General features: G+C 50.2%; 1 protein-coding gene across 3 annotated transcripts in view; it reads left to right on the top strand.

The window, feature by feature from the left end:
• The first annotated feature begins 2172 nt into the window (after nucleotides 1-2172).
• Cuedc1 (CUE domain containing 1) overlaps nucleotides 2173-21514 on the top strand; it is a 92838-nt gene continuing 73496 nt past the window's right edge. The window contains exon 1 of one of the 3 annotated variants that reach the window (XM_052196195.1): nucleotides 2173-2276. The gene's annotated coding sequence lies outside the window, so the exon portion shown is untranslated. Of the gene's footprint in view, nucleotides 2277-2580; nucleotides 2836-3187; nucleotides 3251-21514 lie in introns of those variants that run through there. The other 2 variants (XM_052196194.1, XM_052196196.1) reach the window with 2 other exon arrangements.

Raw genomic sequence — 21514 nt, 5'->3', positions numbered from 1 at the left:
AATGAAGTAGAACTAGACCTTAATTGGCATAAGTAAGGAAACTGAGGCACAGAGAGTTAAGTGCCTAGCCCAAAGTCATGTAGCAGGTTGAAGAAGACCTGAGGGTTGGTGCCCACTGGAAACTATTAACCTATGTGAACCTAGAAAGTAGTTTGTTGGAAGAGCGAGAAGGAACTGGGTGCTGGAGAAAGCTGCTGAGGAAGTGTGGGGGAAGTCGGGGAAAGCCTTGTGGAATGGGCAATCTGTGGGGTGGGAGTCATTTCAAAGAAGCCTCAATAGCGTCTGGGGCTGCATCAGAGCCAAGAAGTGGGGTGAGCAGGAGGTTCATGGGTTTAGACAACCAGGTGCCTGCCAGGGCCTCCCACTGAGTATAGCTCCTGGGATGACCGGGGAAGAAGGCCAGACCACAGGAAAGAAAAGCTAGACCGAGTCTGGAACAAGTGAGAGATGTGTGTCTCCATTTTAGAGGAAGTCTATTTCGAATGAGAAGACGATGTTACTAGGGCGATGGCTTGTGGGCAGGGCAGGATCGGGACAGGATTTGTTTAAAAGGGGGCATCTTGAAGCGTTGGTAGGCTTGAAGCAGAGAGGGGGCGGTGCAAAAAAAGAAGGATTGGAGTCCTCTGAAGTAGGCAGGAAGTTTGGCTAGAGAGCAGAAGGGGTCTCTCACCAGCTGCGGAGAGCAGGGAACATGGGCTGGAGCCAGGCAGCAGCTGTGGGAAGAAGTAGAGGAAAGGGAAGATTGGATGGCTACAGCTGGAAAGCGATAGAATACCCGGAAGGGGGAGAGCAGGGACTGAGCTGGTTAGCCTCCCTGCCAGGTGGTGTTTAGATGAGGGAGGAATGGTTTTGAGTTTGTCCTTAGCCTCCATGAGATCTCCAAGGGACGTGCTGCTGGAGACCTGAGGCAGGCAGCAGATAGGAGGAACTGGGCTGCAGGAGAGACCTGGCCTGAGCCTCCGGTGCTCAGGAGAAGCAGTAGGAATGAGTGAAGTTTCTTTGTGTACGAGAAGCAGAAGGGGGCGGGGCGGGGGCGGGGGCGGGACTGAGAAGAAGCTTCTGGGATCGACCCCAAAGGAGAAGGACATTAGCGAAGCCCCCAAACAGGGTGCTTCTGCGGTGCCCATCAGAGCGACTAGCTGGCTTTGCTAATGACTTTAACGAAAATACATTTTACAAGCAACCCAGAGGCACGCAAAACAGGAAAATCTCCATATTGGCGGCCCTCACCCCAACTCCAAATCCTGAAATGTCCAAGTGGCTGGAACAGATTAGAGAAAGATTCTGCCAATAAGCAGAAAAGTGACAGGTGAAGTTAACACTATAGTATAAGGTGACAAACTCGATACCATCATCAGGCTTTACTGGCCGAGAGGATAAATCCTGAGCGCTTGGTGACAGCGCAGAGTCAGCAGCCACATCGGAGCACTCCAGATTCAGAGTCTTTAACATGGGGTCTAGGAACCAACTCCTGGTAGTTTGAGGTTCCCGAAAATCGGATGAAGGGGCAAGGGGCCTGAGGGGAACAAGAGATTCTCAGAGGTGGGCTTTCTCTCAGGGTATCCTCAGATTCTACCTTGCTGAAGAAATTACCCTTGACATGCAAATGATGGAAACTCTGAGGCCTTGGTTTGTGGTTTTTACCATCAGATGTTTCTTGGGTGAGCATGCCCAGCCTTCTCAGCAAAGCTTGCAGATTGCGAGCCTTCAGAAGAGGAGAGGGCTGTTTGTAGGGCTACACACACACACACACACACACACACACACACACTCCTCCACACTGGGCAGACTCTTCCAGTGGGACGGTTTAGATTATTCATCCGATGTCGCTGATTTGACCTTCATCCTCTTTTGATTCCCTCCCAGGTAGCTCCACTTCAAAGGAGGTCTTGGTAATCATCCCTCTCTGTTCCCTCTTCTCATCTCCAAATTAGTGCACAAAACCAAACCACTTAGAAAATTAGCCAAAGTTGATCGACCGTTTATTAAACCGTTTGTGGAATCCCTATCGAGGCTCAGAAGCCTTGAAGTAATGGCGAATGTTGGGTGGAGATAAGATGTTAGTGGGTGGTAACTAGAGGGTTGAACCGGCTGTGACTTTGATTTCCCTCATCAACTCCACAATCCTCTGCCTTCGATATTAGACTTTATTTCCTGTATCCTAACTCCACAGAGCTGCCACTTCCCCCACACTCCTGGTGTCCCACGGCCCAGAGGATCGTGCACCTTCTGCGGCCCTCACTTGGGGCTCCTGGTATATGTCTGCAAACTCTCAGGTCAGCCTTGCGTTTAGGTCCCCCCACTTTCCCAAACCTCCCATGTCTCGGGTCTCTTTGCTTTAACAACCTCTTAAGATGCTCCCCAAGTCGGCAGAGCCCAAACGCACCGCACCCGGCCATAAAGGGAAGATCACCGGTCCTCAAGAGGAGCGGTCCGTGTGGGAATGCACAGAGGAGGCTGTCACAATGTCCTTAGATGCCCTTTGCCCCTTATCCCTTGCAACCGCATTGGCCTCGCGATCGCTATTCCTGCTTCCCGTCCTGGGGAGAGGGTCTGGGGGTGTCGCAGCCTGCGCCCTGCCGCGCGCGCAGCCCCGCTCCTCCCCGCGCGGCCCCACTTGTGGCCCCGCCGGCAGCTTCGCAGGGACAGCTGCATTTCTCGCCGCCCGCCGCTAGGAAGCCGGCCTCGCCTCGCTTTCTCCGCCTCCCGGCGCCCAGCCGCGCCGCCGCGCCACCGAGCCGGGCCCGCCGCCGCCGCCGCCGCCGTGGGACCGTGCCCCTCCCCCGCTGCCGGGCCCCAGCGGCCCCGCGGGAGCGGACGCGCGTGCGGTGCTCGGTAAGACCCCGATTCGCTCTCGCCGCCCCCAGCGCGAGCTCGCGGGCGCCGCGCTCCACCCCGGCCCGGTGGCCCCACCTTCCCCGGGAGCATCGCCGAGGCGCGGCCGCGAGGGCCGGGCCGTCGCGAGTTTGAGTCCTCGCTCCGTGGCCACGGCTGCCCGGGAGCCTGCGGCAGGTCCCCGGCCGCCCTCCCTCCGCGGATGCCCGCCTCGTCCCCGGTCCTGGGTGCAGGGGGCGTGCGGAGCCCGGGACCGCGATCCGAGGGGTGGTCGGCGGCCAGCCGGCGCCGCGAGATAGGGACTCGAGGCCTTGGGCAGCCTGCTCGTCCGGGGTCTCTGCTCCCTGGTTCCCTGCTTTGTGTGGACACCCTCCCGGCTTCGCCCCGGCTTGGGGGCGCAGCCTGAATGGCGATGGTGAGGCGGGGGCCTGGGCTAGGAGCTGAACTCCTTTTAGGGGGAGGGGAGAATCGTTTCCTGCTCCCGCCGTGGTCACCGGTCGGCTCAGCCTTTTCTGGTCCCACCCGGTCCCCTGGGAGCTGCGTCTCTCTGCGACCCGGCTGGAGAAAGTTCAGAATGCGCTGTCCCCGCCCCTGCTCCCCCCCCCCCCCGCCCCTCGGACTCTAAGTGCCTGGGGCGCTGAGCTCCAGGGGGCCGGGGCTTGCCTTTATTCCTTCCGCACTCTTGGTTTTCTCCCTGAATGGTTGGTGGCTTTGCCCCCCAGCGTGGGCTTGTCCGTTTTCTCTCCTTAATAAAAAGTTTTAGCTTCAAGAAATTTATACTGCTATTAAATTCCTGAAGAGGGTGTTTTAGGAAGAGAGATTTTACATTTCCTTTATTTGTTTATTTGCTTATTGTAAGAATAGAGGCTGGGGGATAATTGGGAGTATAGTGATGAGACATCCTAGAGGTGATGTTGGATAGAAGACCATATGCCTTGCTCTTCACCTGTTCCTCAGGTGGCCTGAAACCTGGGAAATACACCTTGCAACACCCTGAGCCACCTAGCCTGGGAGAAGGGGGTTCTGGAGTTGCTCTGGGCCTCCCAGCCCTGATGTTCTTTACAGGCGATGGAGTTCACTCGCTGTTTGAAGGAAGTGTGTGATACTAGGAGCCTCCTTATAGTTGTCATCTCATTATGAAGTTTGGCCCCTGCTGGATCAAATGTGAAGCGGGACCTCCGTTTGAATGGAAGGTGGTACCTTTGTGCCTTTGACTTGGGCCACCAGAGGTTCGTCCAGTAGGGTTAGTTTGGAAATCGCCCGTCCACGCTTTCCTGCTGGACAGAGCAGGAGATAAGGAAACAGCTGGGTAAAGTCTTGAAAAGCAGAGGCTCTGGGTGCTTAGGGTAGCTCAGGGCTGGTGAGAGGTGGAGAAGGCCAAGTCTGAGAGATGGACCAAGGGCCTCTTTGGGATCTGGTGAAAGCTATACCCTAACCACGCTCCCCAACATGCACAGTGCTGGATCCATTCATGTGCACTGCCAGAGGGGTGATAACCCTTGGAACTAGGGTTCTAATTAAGACCCCCGTGCTAGAGTTTTCGATCTAATTTAGGTCTTTTGGAGCAGATTCCGCTTTTGTGCCTAGTTTGTACATAATCCCAGAGGGCCCAAAGTAGAAATATTGTGAGGTTCTTTCTCATGCCACTTTGAACTTGTGGCCATGGAGACCTGGAAGCTCTGGCCCGGCTCCCAGCTCCCTCCAGTTAGCTAGAGGACAGGGGCAATTGAGGTGGCCATTCTCCCAGGACTGAGTTTGCTGTGTGTTTGGTGGGGAGGCCCTCAGCAACTGTATTAGGACCATGGGGCTATTGAATTTGAGGGAAACAAAAGGACAAGTGCGGGTAAGTATAGGAGACATTTTCAGGAGCCCCTGTTTGTCTTAGGAACATGAGGGGCCTTGAGGAGAGCATTCGTAAGTGTGGAAGGAAGCCTTGGAACAGATTTTTCCCAAGAAAACAATCTGGGTATTTGCAGTTCTTTCCATATCTTGAGACTTCAGAACATACGTGGAGGACAGACAAGCCACTGGGGGTTCATTCCCTGTACAGTCCCAGAGATGGCGGTTCTCCTATCCTTACCCATAATGCTCTGGATGCTGTGCTGCTGTGCAGGTGTCTGCTCATCTACACCTGCTTGGGATCTGGGGGAACCCAGGAGCTTCCGTGCCAGACTCATCTGCCTCAGCACTGAGAAGTCTTTCTTAGGTTCCCACGACCTCTAATGGACCAGAGCACCCGAATGTCCCTTTAATGATGCTGCTAATGTTGTCTTTAAAGTCAGTCACAATCAGTAAATGCAGAAACAAGGCTTGGAAATGGAACTCACATCTCAGAAAATGAGGCAACAATGGCAGTTTTGGTTTGAGTGTGATAAGCCGTTCTGACTCCATGGGTCTAACCTGCAACCCACCGCACCCCCTGCCATCCAGCTCATGGGGAGTTCTCTTTAGCTAGTGAGTACGGGGCTTGGTGTGCAGAACCATCCATTCTTTCCTTCAGAGTTCCCTAAAGTCACCCCGCTGTTACTAAGCAACAGAACTGAGAATTTCTCAGAGCCTTGGGCTCACCTCTGACCAGGAAAGGTAAGCTGGAGCAGGAGGAGCTGGGGTTTGCTGCCTCCTGCATCATGACAAGTAACAGTTAGATCTAAGGACCCAAAATAACTGTGGTCTAGCAGTCCCTGATATGGGAGTTGGAAGATGTCTTGGTGGCATGCAAGGCTCTTGTGACAGGGTTCACCTTCTCTTGTGGCCAGGACTTACCTTTCTGCTGAAGCTCTCTCTCTGGCTGTCAGATATTGGTGGGTGGACTCAAGATGTGAATTGCTTTGGCTGCTCTGCTGTCAAATCTTCTCTGCTTTCAGCCACCCAGAAATACTGCTAATGTGCCAGAGCAATGCAAGAAAACAGCTAAAGCTCTCATCTTCAAAAGAAGCCACGGGGCTGGATGCAGCTCAGTTGGTAGAGTGGTAGTGTACTTTCCTAGCATGCGCAAAACCCGGGGTTCAACCCCCAGCATCCTATAAACTGGGTATAGTGGCATAAGCTTGTCACCCAAGCCCTGGGGACACGAAGGCAAAGGGACCAGAAGTTCAAGGCCATCCTTGGCTACAAAGAGAGTTTGAGACCTGCCTGGGTTATGTTAGACCCTGTCTCAAAAAAGTTAAAAAATAAAAACAAAACCATTCATAAATATAGCTAGGAGGTGGTGGCAGCACATGTCTTTAATTCCAGTGCTCAGGAGGCAGAAGCAGGTGTATCTTCAGGTTCAAGGGCAGCCTGGTCTACAGAGTAAGTTTCAGGACAGCCAGGGCTACACAGAGAAATCATGTTTTGAAAAACCAAAACCAGCCAGGCAGTGGTGGCGCACTCCTGTAATCCCAGCACTCTGGTAGGCAGAGGCAGGTGAATTTCTGAGTTCTAGGCCAGCCTGGTCTACAGAGTGAGTTCCAGGGCAGCCAGGGCTATACAGAGAAACCCTGTCTTAAAAAAAATAAAAAATAAAAAAATAAAAAAGGAAGAAGAAAGAAAGAAAGAAAGAAAAAGAAAAACCAAACCAAGCCAAACCCCAAATCCCCAAACCAAAGCAAACCATAAATCCATTTATAAGCAATAGATGGAGGAATTGCTTGGGAACATAACCCCCTTCTTTAAACACACACACACACACACACACACACACACACACACACACACACACATGGCACTGCTTTTCTATTGGGGGGGCTGTCCAGGGTCTTCAAGGAGTTCTTAGCTGGATACGGATGTCTAACCTGTTCTTCAGGAAGCAATCGAGCCATTTTTATGCCCATTTCTACTAAGAAATCTTCATGGTTTGGTTTTGTGGTGCTGGAAGTTGGGTTCAGGGCTTTGCCCATGCTCTCCCGCTGAGTTCCACCCCTAGCACCATGGCTTACAGGGTTCCCAGTACTTACTTAGACGTCCCTGCGGGGTTCTCGATCTGACTCTGAAGCTTTTATAAGTGCTTCTGCATCTCGTTCTTAGAAGATGTTGGAGGATGTCTCACATTTGCACCAGACAGAATGAGTTCCTTTGCTAGTTACTGTTATTTCTGCACGTGAGCTCAAGCGCTCCGATACTTACTGCTAAGGAAATAATCTTTGGTCAAAACTGTAGAGGCTGGGACAGATGTGGTGTTAGGGGAGGGGACAGTAAGTGGAGGCGATTGGTTGCCGAAATGTCAGAGTGAGATAGGAAGCACGAAATGACTCGGTAGGGTTGAGTGGCTTTTCTTTTAATGTCAGTGTTGGTCCCGAGGGACAAGGCACCTAGTGAGGGCGTGGCAAGTTTGGAGTGGAGTGGAGTGGCTAGAAAGATTTTCCTTTCTATGAAGGAAGAAGCATGGGGACTGGGAATATGGTATAGTGGATAAAGGTCTGCACACACACACGTACACACATATGTACACACACATACACACACACACACACACACACACACACACACACACACGAGTAAAAACAGAATCTCACTCCACCAAGAAGCCAATCCTTCCCATGGTCAGATGTGCTCTTTTTGTTTGTTTGACAGTCTCGCTCTATAGCCTTCAGTGGTCTGGAACTTGCTATGTAGACCAGGCTGGCCTCAAACTCAGATATCCACCTGCTTCTGCTTGATGGGGTGTATGAGCCTTCATTTTATGTGTCTGAGTGTTTTAGCTCATGAACACTACTGTGCCCCTGGAACTACAGTTATGGATATTTGTGAGCTATCTTGTGGGTGTCATGAGCGGAAATTCGGTCCTCTGCAAAAGCAACAATTGCTTTTAACTCCCGAGCCATCCCTTTAGCCCATGCTGTGTGTTCTTAATTCTCGGGCTGGAAAGATGGCTCAGAGGTTAGGAGTACTAGCTTTCTCATGAGACCCTGTGAGGTGACATTCATTTCTCAGGTGAAGAAATAGAGACCTGAGAGGTAGCAAGAGGCTAAGTAACATGCCTGAGGCCAGGTATCTCAGAGTGGCAGAGGCGGGGAAGGTGGGGGTAAGGTCACTGTGCTGTACTCAAGGTCTGCCAATGTGGTGGCTAGTCACTGGACTAGGTCTGGTAGGTTCTGCTCAATAAGTTCTGCTAAGAGCTGCTGGCCAGGCGAGCCAGTCAGGCCTGACCCAGGACACAAAGCTCACCAAGGCAGCCCTGGCCTCAAGAGGCCTGCAGTCCAGGACAAACAGTCCAGTGTTTCAGTCAGCCTGACAAGGACTGTGAGGCTGTGAGGAGATGAGACTTGAGGCCAGGGGTGTAGCTCAGGGGCCAACTGCTGATGTGAAGCCAGAAGAACCCACGCCCAGCCCCCATAAAAATGAAAACGAGGTGAAACACTGAAGAAAGGGGTAATTGCCGGCCAGAAGAGCTCCTGGAGCAGACAAGGCTTGTTGGGGGAGGGGACTTTTGAGGGGAGTTCGGGTAAGCGGCAATTGTCTTCCAGGCACTGGATCTGGCCCCAGCATGTTCCTGCTCTGAGATGCTAGTACAGCCCTGTGGCTGACCTGTGGCATGTGAGACATGTTAGGTGTTTTTTTTGGTTTTGTTTTTGATACTGTAACATCTTTGCCAGGTGAGGCAGGAGCCCTGTAGTGTTGTCAGCTTCCTAGATACATGGATATGTTTTTTTGTCTTTGTGGTTTTTGTTTTGTTTCTTATTTTTGGTTGTTATTTATTTATTTTGTTTTTAAATTTTATTTATGAGTATACTGTTGCTCTCTTCAGACACACCAGAAGAGGGCATTGGATCCCATTACAGATGGTTGTAAGCCACCATGTGGTTGCTGGGAATTGAAGCCAGGACCTCTGGAAGAGCAGTTGGTGCTCTTAACCACTGAGCTATCTCTTTAGCCCTTTTGTTGTTATTTTTGAGACAGTATCTCATTTTAGCCCAGGTTGACCTGAAACTTACTGTAGACTTACTATAGACTTACTTACTAGACTGGGCTTGAAGACACTCTTCCCAACTCCGCCTCCAGAGTGTTGGGATTATACAAGTAAACTACTATGCCAAGCTTGAATTTATTTTATTATATTATTTATTTATTTATTTATTTATTTATTTATTTTTGAGGCATAGTCTCACTTTGTAGACTAGGCTGTCCTGGAACTTACTCTGTGGCCTAGGCTGGGCCTCAAACTCCTTTTACCTCTTTCCTGCCCTAATGTGTTGGGCTTATAGACATTAGCCACCTCACCTGACTGCTTTTTGTGGCTTTTCTTTTTAATGCTTATTTTTATTTATGTGTACGGATGTTTTGCCTGCATGTATGTTGGTGCACCACATTCGTGCCTGCCACCTGCGGATGCCAAAAGAGGGCCTTCTAGTCCTTGGAACTGGAGTTATAGATGGTTGTTAGCAACCATGTGGGTACTGGAACTTAATCATGGAAGACCTGCCAGAGCTTGTAGCTTCTGGGCTGTTTCTCCAGGCTGGTTTTTGTGGTCTTCAATAGCTAAACAACAGTCACTTCTCATAATGCCTTCAGCGAACACACCGAAGAGACAGCCGCCGTCTTACAAGCTTTGAGGCTAAGAACACAGCTATTCACTAGACAGAGGACCAGAGGTGATTCAAGTTGTGGGGGAGGGGTAACCTGAAGAAGGTAGAGGGAGGATGCTCCAGATAAGCTGTAATGAGCAAGAAAAGTGACTCATTGGAGCAGAGGGGAACGCCCCTCCCCCCCCACCCCCCCCCCACCCCCCCCCACCCCCGCCTCCGAAGGGCTTAAGAAATAGGAGCAAGATTCGTTTATCTTTGTGGTTTAAGAAGTTCATCTGCAGACAGGAAGATGAAGTGGAGGTCCCTAGAGGTCCTTGTCTGCTCAGTGATAGAGGGATGAAAACTGGAATTTTTGAGGTAGAAGATTGCTCAAATCTGGCTTAACTTCTCCTTGTGCTGTGGAGTCGTTGAAGACTGCTGCGTGACAGAGGGCAGTCTGTCCATGGACTTAGAGTCAAGACATAAAGCCTACGTGCTCAGCAACTGGAACCCGTGCCCTGCCTGCATCCCTGCGACGGGCATGCTCTCTGGGAGTGACCTGCAGCCACACAGGGTGGAGTCCAAGCCTTGGGAGAGAGGCGAGGAAGCCGGAAGTAACTGGACATTTGTCAGTTTCTATTCAAAAGAGTTTCACTTGAGGCTTCTGGGTTATCGACTTCACTTTCTAGTCAGCTCGCTGAGCTCTGCAGAGAGACAGGGGTCCTCAGTAAACCCTGTAGAAGGAATGAGCAAACAGTAGCTAATCCAAGTTAATTCTCTGTGACCACGTATTTGCTGGGCCTGTGGTACAATCCCTTCATGATTGCTCCCACTGGCAGAAAGGGATCCTGATAGACTGAGGGGAGAGGGCAGGGTTAACAAAGCGCATCTGGAGAGCCTTCTCAAAATGCATAATTCTTCCAAAGATCATCAAGGGCAGGCATGCTCACTTATTACGGCTTTTCCCCTCCCCCACCCCCCGCCTCAAACATAAAAAGGCTTCAACGTTTAGGGAAAACATGTGTTATGACCATCTCAGCACACTTAACAAGATAGCTGCAGAAGTCCCAGAAGAAAACAGGCACAGTGGTGCACGCCTTTAATCCCAGCTCTTGGAAGGCAGAGGCAAGTGGATGGATTTCTGTGAGTTTGAGGCCAGCCTGGTCTATGTAGTGAATTCCAGGACTGTCAGAGCTTAATCAATCAAGGAGGCATGGTGGTGGGAGTCTGTAATCCATGCTAGGGGCAGCATAGCCACCTATAACTACAACTACAGGTCAGATGCCTCTGACCTACACACACACACACACACACACTGATTTAAGCAGGGCTGGAGAGATGGCTCAGCAGTTAGAGCTTTGCCTTCTCCACAGCTGGATTAGGAGCTTTGTTCAGGCACAGATGCTTTGTGGTTGTGTAGGGTGACCAGGCACAACCACAGATGTGGTTGTGTAGGGTGACCAGGCACGGGAAATGAGTTCACTTGGTTTGGGTCTGAGATTGGTTTCAGTTCCAGGCTGCACCAGGAGCTGAGTGCTGTGAGAGTCAGGGAGAGGCCCACGGGGAGGGGATTTCCCTGTTGTCTGTGTATAGAAGTGACGAGGTGGGTGGTCAGAGGACTCCTGGGCTGAGCAGGAGAAAGAGGTGAATCTGAGATGCAGCCAGAAAGGAGCAATGAGTGACTGGAACCCCCACAATTGGTGTGGGGGGTTAATCAGGCATATGACGATATATGTGCAGGTCAGAACCCCACGTTGTAAGACAAGAAAGCCACAGGCTTAGGCCAGAGGGAAATCTTACTCACAAATGACCTGGGTGAGGTAGCTTCCCCACAAGCAGGTGGAAAAAGCAAGCTCAGCATGGTAAAAGGTCAATTACATCTTGTTCTGGCGGGCATCCTTAAGACTAGCCTCTTCTGGTCTACAGAGATGGCCCAGCAATGAACAGTTCTCCAGAGAACCCAATTCCCAACTCCTGTGTCAGATGGCAGCTGCAACTGTAGCTGCAGGCAAATCTGATTCACTCCTCTAGCCTCCGAGGACACACATGTGGCATGCTATCACACACACACACTGGACATACCACACACACACACACACACACACATACACCTGAGATATACACACACACACATTTTGTAAAGATTATGTATTTTATGTGTATGATTGTTTGCCTAATGGATATATGTGTACCCCATCTGCTTAATGCCCTTGGACATAAGAGGACATTAGATTCCCTCAAACTGGAGTCAGTTGTGAGCGGCTGTGTAGGAGCGATCTTGGGTCCTCTGCAAGAGCAGAAAATGCTCTTTAACTGATGAACCATCTCTCTGGCCCCTACAAATCCTTTTTTTTAAAAGAACTTTTTAAAGATTTGTTTTATTTGTATGTATGTTTGCACATACAAATGTGTGTATGTATGTGTACTATATGTGTGCAGGGGTCCTTAGAGGAGAAAAGATCGAATCCCTTGGAGCTGGAGAAGGAGCTGTTTATAAGCCACTGTGTGAGTCCTCTGAAAGAGCAGTACATGCTCCTAACCTCTGTTCCATCTCCCTAAGCTTTGAATTTAAAAAAAACAAAAAACAAAAAACAAAAAACAAAGGAAGGGGACCAACCCTTCCGTGGAACACAGTGACACACGCATACCTGTAGTCCTAATTCTCAGGAGGCTGATTAGTCTGAAGCCATTCTGGGCTGTAGGGTGAACTGCTGTCATGAACAAATGTGACTAGCCTCTGATTTTCTTGCATTTGACTCTCTGTATAAGAAAAGGCGAGCACATGTCGAAGGGCTTGCAGACCTGTGCATGCTGCGGATCCTCTGAGACCTGAGCTGACAATTTTTCCAAGACAGTTTGGGGGCCAGCCTGGTGCTTTCATAGAGGCAGGCCATCATTACCCTCGGAAGTCAGAGGTTTTCCTCCTGCCTGGTTCTGGGTGAGGCATACACAGATGTTTTTGTCCATCTTAGTTATAACATCCTGCATTTGATCTTTCACCTTTTTCTTGAGACAGGGTTTCTCTGCGTAGCCCTGACTATCCTGGAACTTGTCCTGTAGACCAGGCTGGCCTCAAACTCAGAGGCCTATCTGCCTCTGCTGCCCAAGTGCTGGGATTAAAGGCATATGCCACCATCTGTTTCTTTCTTTCTTTCCTTCCTTCCTTCCTTCCTTCCTTCCTTCCTTCCTTCCTTCCTTCCTTCCTTCCTTCCTTTTCTCTCTCTCTCTCTGACTTTAATCAGGATTTTAAAGTTTAATCAGGATTGCTAGCATGAGCTGTGTGTGTGTGTGCCAGAGCACAGGCAGCTTCCCAGTGGCTACACCACTGAAGAAAATGACTCTTGCCCAGTCACCATTAACACCCACAGCTCCTCAGCTCGTGCTGAGCCACCTCAGTCTTGAAGTACAAGGGAAGCTTGTGACAGAGTATGCACAGAAGCCTTCTGCTAGGTGTTGACAGTGGACCTGGAAGGCGTGGCTGGACCCCTTTGCTAGATCCGGTGAGACCTGGGTCATGAGGGTGTCCTGTGTTTAGATCGTTTTTTCTCCACACACACCGTTGACCAGCATTTAGAGGTTTCACCAGATTCTTTGCCTCTGCTGGGAAGTTTGGAGGTTCATTGAGTTCACCTCAGACTGGGCAGATTCCACAGCAGAAGCAGCAGGGCAGCCTTTTGAGCATCAGGGAAATGCCCCTGTAGTTAGCTTACTCTGAACCCAGGGTGAAGACAGTGCAGATGTTTTCAGAAATATATGGGTTTGGCAGATGTGCATTTGTGAGAGACCATGCCTACACAAACGTTTCCCAAGTGATTTATGCTGACCTTTTACAGAATTGCTGACAGCCGGGGACCCTCCCGAGAGAGTCTGAGACATCGTGGAAGCTAGTTTGGGCCCTGGCCTTGAGTTGTCTTGTCACTTTTGGAGGGTGGCATCCGTTCCCTGAGGATTCTCGGGAGCAGTTTTCCTAGAATATGAAAAAGAACAGAAATTAATTTTGTTTGGCAAGCCACACATCACTCCCTCGAGACGCCCACTCCTTTCTGGGGCCTCGAGACTGGAAACTGGCTTTTCATGCGGTGCATGAGACCGCTCAGATCTCCCTGCCAGGAAGAAGGAGCACATTAGTGCAGCGGAGTTCCGAGCGTGCAGATTGGCGTGCACAGCCCTTGGGCTCCCGAGTAGCTAGCTGGATTTCAGGCCTGGCCACTAGGTTCAGCTCTGGTGTATTGTTTTTTCCACAACAGCAAATGATTGTCAAACAGAAGTAGAATTAACATCTCCTGTGGCACAGGTCTACAACCACATTTGTTGTATGCTTACTGGAAACCAGGAAGCTTTCTACCCATGTTGGAGTCCTACTGTACTTATTATTATTTTATTATTTACTAGAGGAGATAGTATTGTTATCAAGATTTATTTAGAGAGACTCTGTGTGTGTGTGCATGTGTGTGCGAACACATACATGTGCACTTGCATATGAACCTTGGCATGGATGTGGAGGTCAGAGGATAATTAGTTAGGAGTTGCTTTTCTCCTTTCCCCTTGGTGGCCTTCTGTTGCTTTCTTTTGAGCTAGGGTCTTTTGTTTTTGCCAATTTTTAGCCCATCTTGAAGTCAGAATGTAGGATTACCTCTGTCTGGCTTTTTTTTTTTTTTTAATGTCTGATCCAGGGATCCAACTCTTGCCTTCAGGCTTTAGGGGTAAGAGCTTTTACCTGCTGGGCTCCAGAAGGTCACTGAAGGTTAAATTAACTTATCTAAAGTTATCTCCCTAGGTAGTTGAGAAGGTGGGATTTGAACTCAAAAAGCCCCTGCTGGGTCTGTATACATCACCGGGGTGCTTTGTCATGCAACTGTGCTGGGGCTCTTCCTAGAGTTGAGGAAGGGATAAACTGAACCTGGGGCAGATTAAGTGTTCAGATCCTAAGTGTTTAGCACTAGGAGGATGGAGGAGCTGAGCGGCGTAGGAGAACTGTTTTTGAGTTCTGAGGAAACAGCTGTTTCTAAGTTTGGGATCGGCTGAGGAGATTGTGCAGGGACAGAGAAGGGCCCTTGTCAAGTAGTTTTTTACTCACTGCCGAGAGGGGTTGCACCCCTAGAGGTTTAAGACCCACCCATCTCCCTCCCCCGATGGTTCTGTATTTGGAAGCCTGTCTTTAAACTGGAGTTAGCACAGCTTCCGTGGTAAACTGCCAGAAACAGTGGGTTCTTGAGACAGGAAAGGAATGATGGTCAGGACATGTAGGTGACAAGCCACGGAAGAGCTTGTGTCCAGTGGATGGAGGGCTGGGAACACAGATGACTTCTCTTTCCTTAAGAGTTGATTTAATAATAGAATGAATCATCCTGTTAGTTTTTGTCCTTGAAAAGAAAGAGTTCTGGTGATGGTGCTTGATTGAAGCCAGAAACCGGCTGTGTCTGTCCCTTAGACAGATGTCTAGGCCTTGGCGACCCCTGGCCAGGATGCAGGCCCTCCAGAGGCATTGGAAGGGCCCTTCACTTCTTGCTGTTACTGCTCTTAGTGGTACCATCTCCTGGTGGGGTTCTGAGACCCTGGGCCTTAGAGAAAGGGATAGAGTGTCATTAGAAGTGAATGACCAGGCCTGGAAAGATGGCTCCTATTAGGAGCCACACACCAAACAGCCAGGGGTCAAAAAACAAAACAAGGCTGGAGAGCTAGTTCATCGGTTAAGAACACTTGTTACTCTTACAAAGGACCTGTCTTTAGGACCCAGCATCCACATGCTGGCTCTCAACCATCCATAACTCCAGATCTAGGGGATCCAGAGCCTTCTGACTTCCACAGCCGCCACATATAACGGGCAGAACGCTCACATATATAAAATTTAAAAAATGAAATACCATGAGATAAGAACAAAAAATAGCCCCGCGTGATGGCACACTCCTGATCCCAGCATTTGGGAGGCCGAGACAGACTCTGTGAACTTCAGGTCAACTCATACTAAATAGTAGAAACCTGTCTCAGAAACAAAAACAAGCCAGGCATGGCGACATGGATTTATAATCTCGGACCTGGGGAAGTAGAGGGTCCCTAGGGCTTGTTAGCAAGCTTCTGCCAGTGAGGGAGCTCGGCTCAGTATGGATAAAAAGTAGCCGGCAGTGGTGGAGCATGCCTTTAAACCCACAATTGTGAGATCACAATGATAGTTATGTTGAAGATGTTGGTATAAAAAAATCATCCTACCATGAATTCTATAACCTTTGCCTGTAAGCAAAGCCCAAGGCTCAATCCTCAATACTAGAAAAAAATCATTCTAAATGTTTAAAACTAGACAATGGAAAAATAGTTTTGACTTTCTGGGACATGAACAGCCCCCATCCCTGCCGATGGAGGCAGCAGACCCCTTCTGCGTTAGTGCCGGATTCCCTGGGCTGTCTGTGGGGACATGCTGTTCTCTCAGACTCCGGCTGCCAGCCTTCCACTGTCCTGCCTGGCCTGTCATCGGCTGTGGGAGGCTGAAGAGCACATCCTGTTCTGAGCCACTCTCTGTGACCTCTTGGTGGAATGCTGACCTGTGACCTCACCCCAGACTCAGAGCTGAGAGAGGCACCCCCACTCCCCCCCAGGGAATGACAAAGGTGCCCAGGCGGAGACCTGAGCATCCCGTGAGAAAGCCCAGAGGTTTAGGAACACTAGCAGTGTGGTTCTGTCTGCAGACTCCGGCGGCTGGTCACACATTTCCCAAAGTGCTTTTTTTCCCCCTCCGTGTGTCCCATTTGCCTCTGCTTCCTTCCTGTCCCCAATCCAGCAGCAGTGGCCACTTCCATCTGGAAGAAGACCTGCTCTGTTCAGACATTTTTACTTATATAATTCAATTTAGTTCTTACACCAACCGGTGGCCAGGGACTGCTGTCCTTTTGTATATGGGAACTGAAGTTGGCAGGTGGAATTTGTTCAAGTAACACACCTACTTTCTGGGTGGAATTTTGCTTGCTTGAGTTTTTGCTTTATTTGTTTGTTTATTCATTTATTTTGTTTCGGTTTGCTTGCTTGTTTATTTTGAGACTAGGTCTCTATGTAGCCCTGGCTGTCCTAGAACTTGTTGTATAGACCAGGCCGTTCTCTAAGTTAACTCACAGAGATCCACCTGCCTCCCTGTCTCCTGAGTACTGGTATTAAAGAGGTGTACCACCGGGGCTGGTTTAGGGCTTTGAGTATGACATAGGAACACACCCCTGGCCCCTTGACTCACACTCTTATTATAATGAATGTCAAACGTAAACAGAATATCAATACAATGAATTAATTCTCTGGTTCCCACCACCAAGCCCTGACGTACACCTTTGGGTCAGCTAGAAGAAGGTCCCCTTCCTCAGGGTCCTCAGCCTGGTAAGCGGATGGTGGGCTGTATTCCAGCCCTCTCTGTCCCTCCGGCTGGGCATTTTGTGCTGTGAACAGCCCATGTAACTGTATATGACAACCCTGCCTAAGAGTCTTTCTTCTCAACTTGCTTTTGGCCTAACAAAAAGCACCGACAGCCAGACACCTGGCAGAGTGTTGATTGCGATGATCAGTGCTTTGCTAAGTGGGACGCAGGGAGATAAACTCAGACGTTGGGGATTTGTCCACTTGGTAGTAAGTCAGGAGACCATTCCAGAGGAGGCTGCTTATATACAGAGGAGGGAGGAGACAGATGAACTGTGTCCTGCTGCTCCCACTTCCTGCCGCCCTCCTGAGGTCTCCAGGATGCCCCCTCCCCCCCCACACACGGATGCTTCCCCTTCCCTCCTGTGCCTGCGGGACAAGGGAGGGAGGTGCTTGTCTGGGGCCACCACAGTCCATCCTGGGCTGGCAGAAGGAAGTAGGTGGAGCCCAAGGTGTGAAAACCCAGTGTGAACTGCTGCTTGGCAGCTACCCTCCTGGAGTTCCTCACTGGAACACTCTCTGCCCCCAGGGCGGGCGGCTAGCTTGTCTGAGGCTTTGCTTAGCCAGGGGCTGGGTGGGAGCTCTACTTTTGCACCTGAGAGCTGGTTCTTTGAGTCCCAAGCAGGCCCTGGGAGTCATCAGATGTGGGGCTTCTTCAGGGTAGTTAGTGTGTGTGTGTGTGTGTGTGTGTGTGTTTCACTGCTGTGTTCTTGGCTATGTCCAGCGCCATACCTGATATTAGTGGGCAAATACTCTTCAGACAGTTGTATGTTATACAATTAATGTTACCCAGCATCCCATGGAACACCCATGGAACAGAGAAATGTGTCAGAGAGTCTAGGCTGCTGCTTCATGCATCTGACTGCATCTCAAGGATAACCAAATTCTGACGTCCAGTGGCTTGACACAGTTGAGGTGTAGGATTGTTGTTGCTTTTTGAAATAGTGTCTGTCTATGTAACCCTGCCTCTCCTGGAAATTGCTAAGTAGATCAGGCTGGCTTCTAACTCACCTTCTTTCTGCCTCTCAAGTGCTGGGATTAAATGCACTGGGAGCCACCACATCTAGCAGTGAATTTTGCTCATGGAGAATCTGATGTGCCTGAAGTAGTCTTGACTTGTGACAACTCTGTCTAGAACCTGGGACCTTCTAGGTGGTGGCAGGAGCAGAAGGGGGAGGAAGAACCATTTATTTAGTAGGCAGAGGCAGGTGGATATCTGCAAGTTCAAGGCTAGCTTAGTCTACATGGAGAGTTTTAGGCCAGACTGGACTACACAGTGAGACTTTGTCCTCTCCTCCCCATTTCTAAAAAACATTTACTCATTGTATCTGTATGTGCGTGTGTGTTACAGCACTCTCACCTGCTCAGATATCTCAGGCTTTTGCTTTGTTTTTGAGACAGCCTTGCCATGCATCCCAGCCTGACCTGGAACTCACTCTTTGCCCAAGACTGGTCTGGAACCCTTGACCCTCCGCCTTCAGTCTCTGAAGCAGCTAAGGTTAGAGGCAGGCACCACACCTGTCCTGTTACTTCTATTCATGCTTCTCTGACCAGAGCTGGTCAGGTAGCATGGGGAGATGGAAAGGGAGAGGGACAAAGGGTTATCTTCAGCTTCCAAGGGACAGATTTCTATATTCCCATCACCGGTGGTAGGTCTACGGAAGTGCCTCTGGCTGAGTTGCTTGCCTAGTCACTGTGTTTTTACTTGGACAGAAAGAGAACACCTGCTACTCAGGCCCAGAAAGGAGGTGGGAGATAGCATTGAAGAGATGGTCACATGGCAGGGCTGTTAACAATGGCAGAATGACTTGTTGGCATTGACATTCATTTACGAATGTCATGTCTGGAACCCTTTTCTTATCTGTGTAGGGGAATGGTAAGACCATCTGCCTTGGTTCAGACTCCCCTGAGTGTAAGGAACAGAGCTATGGAAGCCATGGGAGAACTGAGGAACTGAGAGCAGGGAGCACAGCCTGCCTCTCAGGTGCCTGGGAGAACAGGTGCCTCTGCCTGCTGGATGGCCCTGCTTTTGTGAATGTGAATTTGGCATCATAGTTTCTTGGTTCTCAAATATATCCCCCTCTTTCTAGTAACCAGAGAGCAAACAGTACCTGGACCTTAAATCAAATATGTTCCTGGGGGAAGAATCTAATCGACTCACGTGAGTCTGCCTCCTGCTGCTCCAACCAGTTATGATTTGTAGACATGGTCATATGGCACCCATATCACTACAGGATTTTTCCTTATGAATGGGCGTGGAGGCAATGCTCACAGTAGAGACATGAACTGGGGACGTACTCAGAAGCATGCCAGACTTACCTCCTTGGACCAGGTTGAATAGGATTGGTTGGATGATATCTGGCAGAAAGACGAGAGAACGCTAAGGGACCATGCCAGTGTGAGCTGGTATGTTGAATTGGGACCTCACTGAGAACCTTGGGACACTGCACTATCCGAACAGGGGCATGGGTAGGTCTATAACACTATGCGATAGAACTGAAAAGTCTTGGTCAAGGCTTGGGAGCTGTTTGTGGGAAGACCGTGGAACAGGATGTGGGGTCAGGTGCCCGGGGCCAGTCAGGTTACTGCTGGAGGAGTTGAGGCAGGTTTATAGGCTACTGGATCATAACCGTATAAAACAGAGAGCAAATGTGTATCTCTTCCCTACATAAACACAGCTGCTTCTGTGGTTAAAGTGGTGTCCCCAGGAGAGGATGCAGGTCCAGATTTAGAGCTCTGGTCCTTGTCCCTACTCTACCCCAACTTGCTGTGTACCTGTAAGGACATTGTCTCAGCCCTTTGGGGGCTTGCTTTGCTCGTTAAAGACTGTGTGAGCATTTTTATACCAAGAGGGTGAAAACTGAACAGCTAGGTTTGGGTCCTTGTTCTTCACTTGCTGGTGATGTGACCTGGGCAGACTTCCTAATGGCCAGTGTTTCCTCCCCTCCTGTGGGGGGCATTGTGAGGATCTCCGGAAATGGGTGCTCAGTGAGACATTAATGTTATTATTAGAAACCAAGGCCACAGGGCTAGCGATATAGCTTGGCTGGGAGAGTGCTTCCCTACTGTGTACAAATTTCTAGGCTTGATCCTCACAATCAAAACCCTACATACGTGGGGAGGTGGAGGCAGGAGTTCAATCAAGTTCACAATCTTCGTCTCTATGGGGAGTTCCGGCATGGTATATAAGATAGCCTATCCGGGAGAGAGATTACAAGAGAAGGGGGAGAACTGGGCAGTGGTGGCGCACGCCTTTAATCCTAGGTTTTAGAAAGCAGAAGCAGGCAGATTTCTGAGTTCGAGGCCAGCCTGGTCTATAGAGTGAATTCCAGGACAGCCAGGGCTACAGAGAAACCCTGTCTCGAGAAACCAGAGGGGGGGAGGGAAGAAACCGGGGAGGGGAGGGGAGGGGAGAGGAAGGGAGGGGAGAGGAGGGGAGGGGAGAGGAAGGAAAACTGAGACCAATTCCAGGACAGGTGTAGAGCCTCAGACTTGGGAGCTGGGGCAGGAGCAGTAGCAGAGGAACGGAGAGACTGTCACAGAGGCAGCCTGGGCCTCTCAGAGGCTATGAGTGAGGATCTTCCTATTAATCCGGCCCCGTCTGGGGTGTTAGTGCTGGGGTGGACACTGCCTCGGTCTCAGGAGCCAACTCCAGCCACCTGTCATCCCAAGCCTCATCCCTTTCCCTGCTACTGCCATGGAGCCTACATGATGGATCTCAGGGATGACTCTGCAGAATTCTGCAAGTTTTAGGCTCTTTCTTTCCATCCTGGGTCAGGTATATGAGGTCTCCTGCTGAACTTGAGAGCATTTCTTTTTTGAAATGCAGAGCTCACAGTTTTTGTTTATGTTATTGGTGTTTGTTTGTTTGTTTGTTCAGACAGGGTTTCACTGTGTAGGCTTAGCTGTCCTGGAACTCACTCTATTGAGTAAGGCTGTCCTCGAACTCACAGAGTTGCCTCTGCCTCTGCCTCCTGAGTGCCAGGCTTAAAGGCGTGTGTACCACTGCCTTTTTATTTATTTATTTTTTTTGGAAAGGGGATTTTGTTTTAGATGAGGCCCTTTGGACCACAGAGCAGTTTAAAGTCAAAAGTATGTTAGGCCTCTGCTTCTGATGCAGTCTCTAAGGGCAGAGCTAGTCTCTGGCCACTTGTACTATCAAGAACCCCATAGAGCCCACAGAGCCCTGTCCCCTTTCCTCATTGCCTTTGTCCTCCTCCGGTCCCTGAAGTCTCCAGCAGCAAGCTCTGTGGCTGCCAGGTCCAGACTGAGCCCCAGGACAGCCCCTCCCTTTCCTCCCTCAGCAGCTGGGGCCTGGCCTCCACCCATCTCTCTTGGATCCAGGCCCCAGTGATAATGAATTACATAAATAAGTCATTCCCATTAGCAACACAGCCAGGCTCTGGCCCAGGAGGCAGGGCAGGTCCTGAGGCAGTAAGTATGGCTCTGGCAAGCTGTCCCTCAGCAAGGTGGCTCTAAGCCCTGATGTTTCTGGGCTGATGTCTTAGGGAGGGGCTTCAATCCTCTGGTCCCTTCCGGTGTTAGGTTTTCAGTCTAGAGGTTCCCCCAATTATGTCCTTCCAACAGCCGTAGGGACTCAGGACAGGTATGTTTCACAATAGTTGGCCCCCTAGACGGGGTTAGAGGTGGGGTGTCTGGTGGCTTCAGCTGCTCTTCTGGGCCTGCCTGGGCTTGGCTGACAAAGGTGCACAGTGACCATGGCAACCCTTGTCTGCAGGCAGCCCCAGGCAAACACTGGCTTTCAAAGGGGGCCTTGTTCCCAGTGGGAGCCTTTTGGTTTGCTGGGC

This window comes from Apodemus sylvaticus, chromosome 10 (assembly GCF_947179515.1).
Source record: "Apodemus sylvaticus chromosome 10, mApoSyl1.1, whole genome shotgun sequence".
Taxonomy (NCBI): Eukaryota; Metazoa; Chordata; class Mammalia; order Rodentia; family Muridae; genus Apodemus; species Apodemus sylvaticus.
Note: the sequence above shows the minus strand (reverse complement) of the source record. Positions and strands in the feature narration are given on the sequence as shown.